Here is a 7,022-nt window from a genome sequence, read left to right on the forward strand (position 1 = left end):
CCTCTATTCTAATGCCATCTTCTCAGACAATAAATTTGTCCAACTCCATGTTAGCTATCAGACTCAAGCAAAAAACTATCATAGTTGTAAGCCCCTGGAAACATGCCTAAAATGGACTTCCTAGCTTCTTTACACCCTAATATCCCTATTTACATCTGCTCTACTCCACTTTTTATTACCTGTTCATTAATCAGTTTGTCCCACTTTATATCTAGCTGCCTTTCAGCCACCAAGTTGCAGATGCTATCATGATTCCATCCTTACTTCCCTGGGCAGGCAAACTTATAAAAGTGTCCTGGAACCTCACTGTTCCAGAACCCTATCCTACTAGAGAAAGACAGAAACAGGTTAGGGTATGACCTGCCAAAGTGCATGTCCAGTGGAAAAGCAATTACAGAAGCCGGGCCTTCCACCTTCCACACCCCATAAAGAATTTTGGTACATACACCCAGTGGGGGAGAAATAATAGGGAGAAGATGACCAGAGAGCTCTGAACTACAATTCCATCAAAAACTGGAGAGAAGAGCGAAGAGGGAGGGACATTTGGATGTAGTAATAGGTGTATGTGTGACTTGGAAAGGAAGAGAAGATGGAACCTTAAAAAGAAAAAAGGGGGGAGATCAGGCAGTAGCGCAGTTGGTTAAGCACACATCACGAAGCACAAGTACCGGGGTAAGGATCCCGGTTTGAGCCCCTGGCTCCCCACCTACAGGGGAGTCGCTTCACAGGTGGTGAAGCAGGTCTGCAGGTGTCTGTCTTTCTCTCCCCCTCTATGCTTCCCTCCTCTCTTGATTTCTCTCTGTCCTATCCAACAACAACAATAACAATGACAATAATAATGACAACAACAAGGGTAACAACAAGGGCAACAAAATGGGAAAAATGTCATCCAGGGGTAAATTTGTAGTGCAGGCACAGAGCACCAGCAATAACCCTGGAGGCAAAAAGAAAAAAAAAAGTACATAAAGAAAGAAAAAAAGAAAAAATACATACAAATACAGATAGATAGTTGTAGAAATAATACTTAACCCATATTTGCAACCTTGGGAGAACTGCTGTAGCTTACAATGGAGGGACTGGGGATCCAGAACTCTGGTGTTGGGAATAGTACAGAGTTATACCCTTGTTATCTTATAATTCTGTAAATCAATATTAAATCACTAATAAAAAATAGATTGATAAAAAATATTTATCCTCACAGTGCTACCTTGGTTATGCTGTCTGCTTACCACAATTAGTAGGTTGATTACTAAATTTGATTTATAACATTTGTTTACATGTTTGGAAAGATACTGTTCATTGGAGTTATGCCTGTGCTGTGAGAAATTTGAAACACTGGAGCAGGCCAGGAGACAGTTCACCTAGTAGAGAGAATTCAAACCTTTGGCCACTACATAGGAAGACCATGTAAAGTGGTTTTGTGGTATCTCTCCTCTCTCTGTCTCTTTCCCCATGTCCTAAATGGAAGAGGAGGAAGATCAAGGTTTGACCAAGGTTAAATAGAGCAGGGCCATTGTCCAGGAGGAAAAGGTTTGAGAATGTTGGCTTTAGGAGCTCTTTGAAGTAATGTAAAAGGTCATTTTTGTTTGTTTGTTTCTAATACTCAGATTTATTTATTTATTTGCCTCCTGGGTTGGGAGTCTATGAATCCACTGCTCCTGCCAGCCACTTTTTCTTCCATTTTTGTTGTTGTTGTTGTTGTTATTGGATAGGACAGAGAGAAATCAAGAGAGGCAGGGAAGACAGAGGGAGAAAGATAGACACCTACAGACCTGCTTCACTGCTTGTGAAGCAACCCCCCTGCTGGTGGGGAGTCAGGGGCTGGAACCGGGATCCTCACACTGGTCCTTTAGCTTTGTGCCATGGGTGCTTAAACCGGTGCACTACTGCCCGGCTTCCCATTCCAGGTGTTTTTATTTATTTATTTATTACTCCTTGTTATTACTATATATTACTAAGAAATGTATGGGTTCCAACACTCAAAAATCCCTTAGGTGAGTTTCTGTTCACCTCAAGTTATAAATAGGGTCCATACAAGTTTATTTCTAGTTGTATTCTATACTGACCCATTCTTTTGAGGATTTAGTTTCTGATATTGTTTTAATATCTTTGTGCCAAAAGACAAGATTGAGTTCTGAGCATGGAGCAAAATTTCCCCCCTCTGACTGTGATTTAAAAAAATAAAAAACGGGAGTCGGGCGGTGGCGCAGTGGGTTAAGCGCACGTGGCGCAAAGCGCAGGGACCGGCGTAAGGATCCCGGTTGAGCCCCTGGCTCCCCACCTGCAGGGGAGTCGCTTCACAGGCGGTGAAGCAGGTCTGCAGGTGTCTATCTTTCTCTCCCCTCTCTCTCTGTCTTCCCCTCCTCTCTCCATTTCTCTCTGTTCTATCCAACAACGAAGCAACGTCAACAATGGCAATAATAACCGCAACGAGGCGGCAACAACTAGGGCAACAAAAAGGAGGGAAAATGGCCTCCAGGAGCGGTGGATTCATGGTGCAGCCACTGAGCCCAGCAATAACTCTGGAGGAAAAAATAAATAAATAAATAAATAAATAAATAAATAAATAAATAAATAAAATAAAAAACGTGAATACTGAGGCAAGGCTTGACTCAAGGTCATTTTCACTGAAGTCAGTCATCTGGTCCCTGCAGCAAATGGGCAGTCCTAGAGGCAGAGAAGTGACCAGGAGAACAAAGACAGACCACAAGAGCAATCTCTCTTTTCTAGTATCTTTCTCTTAAGTCAAAGCCTTTAGTAAAATTTCAGCTAACCATATTTCCTGGTCTTGACTGTCACCACATGGAATTGGAGCAAGGGTCAATGTTCCACTTGGGCAGAATGGCACTGTGGAGGGTAGCTTTAGGTAAACGGATATAACTACAGAGGAAAAAGTAATTTGGAACACTGTGGTGGCCTCTGATGACCAGAAACTACTATAAACACTTTTTAGGGCTTCTCAGAAGTTCCTGAAAACAGCAGCCTGGTATAAGGCAGTACTTCTTCAGCTAAAAGAGATAAAGTTGAGGGGGTCTGGTGGTGGTGCACCTGGTTAAGTATATATATTACCATATATGCAAAGAATAAGGTTCAAGCCCCCACTTTCCACCTGCAGGGGGAAAGTAGGCCTATAGGTGTTTATCCTTCTCTTTCCCTTTCAAGTTCTCTCAAATAAAATAGGAAGGAAGGGAGGGAAGGAGAGAGAGAGAGAGAGAGAGAGAGAGGAAGGAAGAAATGCCACTGAGAGCGGTGGATTCATAGTACTGGCACTGAGACCCATCAAAGTCTCTGCTAGCAATGAGAGAGAGAGAGAGAGAGAGAGAGGGAACGAACCAGTATGTCCTGGAATCTTCCCTCTCCAGAGCTCTGATCCATTAGGGAAACAGAAACAGGCTGGGGTATGGATCAACTTGCCAACACCGTTGTCCAGCAGAAAAGGAATTACAGAAGCCAGAACTCCTACTTTCTGTGCCCCAAAACAACCTTGACCCATACTCCCAGGGGGGGAGAAGTGATAGGAGGAAGATAAGAGGGCTCTGAACTCCAACTCCATCACCATCCAGACAGAGGAGGAAAAGGAGAGGGACATATAGAGGTAGTAATGAGTAGCATAGAGGAGAAGAAAGGATTAAGTCAGGAATAAAAAGGAGGTAATTATGTATAAATGTAGACAGTAGTAGAGATAATAGTTGGTCCATGTCTACAAGCTTAGGGGACTGTGGTGGTTTGCAGTGGGGAGATTGAAGATTCAGAAACTTGGTGGTGGGAATGGAGTGGATTTATACCCCTGTTGACACATAATTTTGTAAATCAATATTAAATCACTAATAAAAATTTTTAAAAAGAAAAAAGGAAGAAACAATTATACTTTAAATCGTTAACCACCAATTCCCATAAAATTTAATAAGTAGCAAATTAAAATAAATTTTATTCTTAGAATATTTGAGAATTTTATAATAATATATTTAGAAGCACATAACAAAATAGAGATAAAGTAAAATAAAACTTAAAGTCAGTTAGTGTAATTAACAAAAACTTAATAAAATAATAATAGAAAAGATAATTATAATATTAATAAACTAATTAAAAAGAAAGTGAGAGAGAGCATAAAGTTGGAAGTAGAGTGATTTGGACATTAAATGGGATGTGTGGAGTGTGAACACTGAGATTACAAACACATTCTTTCCTGTGCTTACAATCATGAAGGTGCTTTTAAGGTTCTTAGGAAAGCTGCAAGGCTCTGGAAATGCCGCAGGGTAGATAAATTGCAGTCAGCCTAGAGTTGAGCCCAGACCCCCACAATTACATTTTGTTAAGTTGAGCTTCCTTCCTTTCAAGATCTTCAACCTCACACAAGACTTTAGGAAAATAGCCAGAGGGACAGAATACACCATAGCTTTTATAAGAAGAAAAGATCTCTTCTTTTAACTTCCCACTTCCTTATCTACAAACTGATTAACATTCTTACCCATTCTCCTCTTTTTCTTTTTTTTCTGAAAAGAAAGCTGACATTCCCTTTTTCCATTAAAGTCAGTCTTCTATCTAAGCTGCTCACTTTACCTTCTCCCCCTCCTCTCAGATCTAACACTGTCTGTTGTAGTTACAGCTCATTCCTTCCTGCAGGTTCCTACTCCATGCCCCAAAACATGTTTGAATCTTTTCCATCCTGACCTAACACTTTAGACTCAAACCTCCTTCTTTGAATTAACTTTTTCTTGTTATCTATAATTCTCATAAAGGTAGGTTATACATAACTCCAGTTCCTTACATCCCTAAAATTTCTCAGTGAATTAAAAAAAAAGTATTTATTTATTTTAATGAGTGAAATACAGAGAGGGGGTGGGGGAAATACCAACCCAAAGCACTGTTCAGTTTTGGCTCATGGTGGTACTGGGGATTGAACCTGGGACCTCAGAGCCTCAGGTAGAAGAGTTTTTTTTGCAGAACCATTATGCTATGACCCCAGCCATCTTAGGGCTTTTTTTTTTTTAACTCAACTGCTCACAGTTTATGCCTCCATCTACCACATAATAATAGTCTAGTGAATAAAAATCTTTTAGCTTCAAAGTTTTACATGCATGTATGTGTAAGTGTACAGTGCAAATGATGTGATCACAGAGCAAACACATCAAGATCTATATTTGTCATCAGATTAATAAATAGGATAGGAGCCAGGAGGTGGTACACCTGGCTATTCGCACACATTACAAGCCCCTGGACCCCACCTGCAGGGGAAAGCTTCAAGAGTGGTAAAGTAGGGCTGCAGGTGTCTCTCTGTCTCTCTCCCTCTCAGTCTCTCCCTCCCTTCTCAATTTCTCTCCGTCTCTATCTAATAGATACATAAATAAAGAAAATAAAAAAGAAATAGGACATATCCAACACCCCAGCAGTATAATGGTATCCTCCTGATCATTATTTCCTACTTAATTCTGCTATCAATTTGGCTTCTCATTTCATAAGTTAGTTTCACCTTCTAGTAAAATATTTTAAGTAGCATATTACATCATGTACTTTGTGTCTCTGGCTCTTTTATTCAACATTATGTTTGTGTGATATAGCCAACTTAATGCAAGTAGTTGGGCTTGTTATTTTTTTACTGTTGTATTGTACTCCACTGGAATAACATATTATAAATCCATCCATGCCATCGTTATGGACATTATGTCCAGTCTGAACCTATTTCAAAAAGTTTCCCTGGACATTCTTGTACTTGTCTTCCAGATGTTCAAGTGCACATATTAGTTCATTTGTTCTTAAAGGAAGTAGTTTGGTGGGATCACCAGAAAGTAGATTAGGAAAACAAAGGAAACCAGTTGGACAACCTTATCATGAATAACTAATACATTTACATAAGGATCAGGGAGATATACATGCAACCAAGAGAAGGTACTTGGGGAAGAGAGGCATCCTTGCCTGTGGGAATGCACAGAAAACAGGGAACAGAAACAAACTGTACAATTAAGTACAAAATTGCATAGGCCTAGAATAGAGGCAACTTTCAGACACTCCAGGCTCAGACTAGACAGTTTAATACCAGGGCTGGAGTTCTTACTCCTGGTCACTCATAGGCCTCCTGGAATGTCACTGCAGGTGGGACACAGGAAGAGGAGCAGGGGCTGTAGGCTGGGGGACCATTTCTTATATGCCAAGCATATTTATGCAAAAGTGTCTTCCTCCCTCTACCTCCCACACCTGAGAGAAAGGCTAAAACTTCAGGCGGGGGGGGGGGGGGGAGAGAAGAAAAGAAAGAAAAAAGAAAGAAATGTCAGGTGGACCCTGCATTCCCTCTGCCTTTTTCCCCTCTTCAGAAACACGTCCAGGACCAGGAGAGGAGGCCAGAATAGATCCCTCGAGAGCAGATGGGTTTCAACAGGTGTAAAACACCTTGCTGCTTCACTGATCTGTCCAAATGCACTGCGGAGCCAGCACCCTAATCCACTTGCATCTCCAGACTCTCCTAGGAAAGGACCTCACAGACCTCTATTATCTGTGAACCATTTGTCACTTGGGGGAAGTGTAATAGGGACAAGAACTCAACACCAGCCCCAAACCCAGTCCTAGGTTTTACTTTGTTTTCCCTTTCTGTCCTTCCTCCTTAAATCCTATGAGTGAGATAATCTGGTGGGTTTAGAGTATTGCAACAAAGCAAATGGCTCTGAGAAAGGAGGTCAAGGAGAGGCGGGGGGGGGGGGGGGGGGGAGGGTTGGTCCTGATGCATGATGATGGAAAAGGAACTAAGTTGGGGGTGAGAATGTTTTGCAGATGCCTATCATGGAGAGATGAGAAATTGTACCCATGTGTCTACAACTGTACTGCAAACCAATACAAATATAAATGTGAGACATGTCTTCTGGGGCGACAGGACATACATGGCCGGAGGCCACTGCTGACAGAGGTGGCGTGTTGGGAAAGGTGTGAGCATTCTTGAACCGCTCTCCCTGTCTGGGTCCAGCGCATAGCCACCCAGGAGGGCCCGGGATGCGCTCCCAGGCACCCAGCCCAGGTAGGGGGCGAATCGCGCG

General features: G+C 41.9%; 1 protein-coding gene across 1 annotated transcript in view; it reads right to left on the bottom strand.

The window, feature by feature from the left end:
- Positions 1-7,022, bottom strand: part of LOC103116964 (acidic mammalian chitinase-like) — a 62,762-nt gene that overhangs the window by 54,947 nt on the left and 793 nt on the right. The gene's annotated exons all lie outside the window — the stretch shown is intronic.

This window comes from Erinaceus europaeus, chromosome 11 (genome assembly GCF_950295315.1).
Source record: "Erinaceus europaeus chromosome 11, mEriEur2.1, whole genome shotgun sequence".
NCBI lineage: Eukaryota > Metazoa > Chordata > Mammalia > Eulipotyphla > Erinaceidae > Erinaceus > Erinaceus europaeus.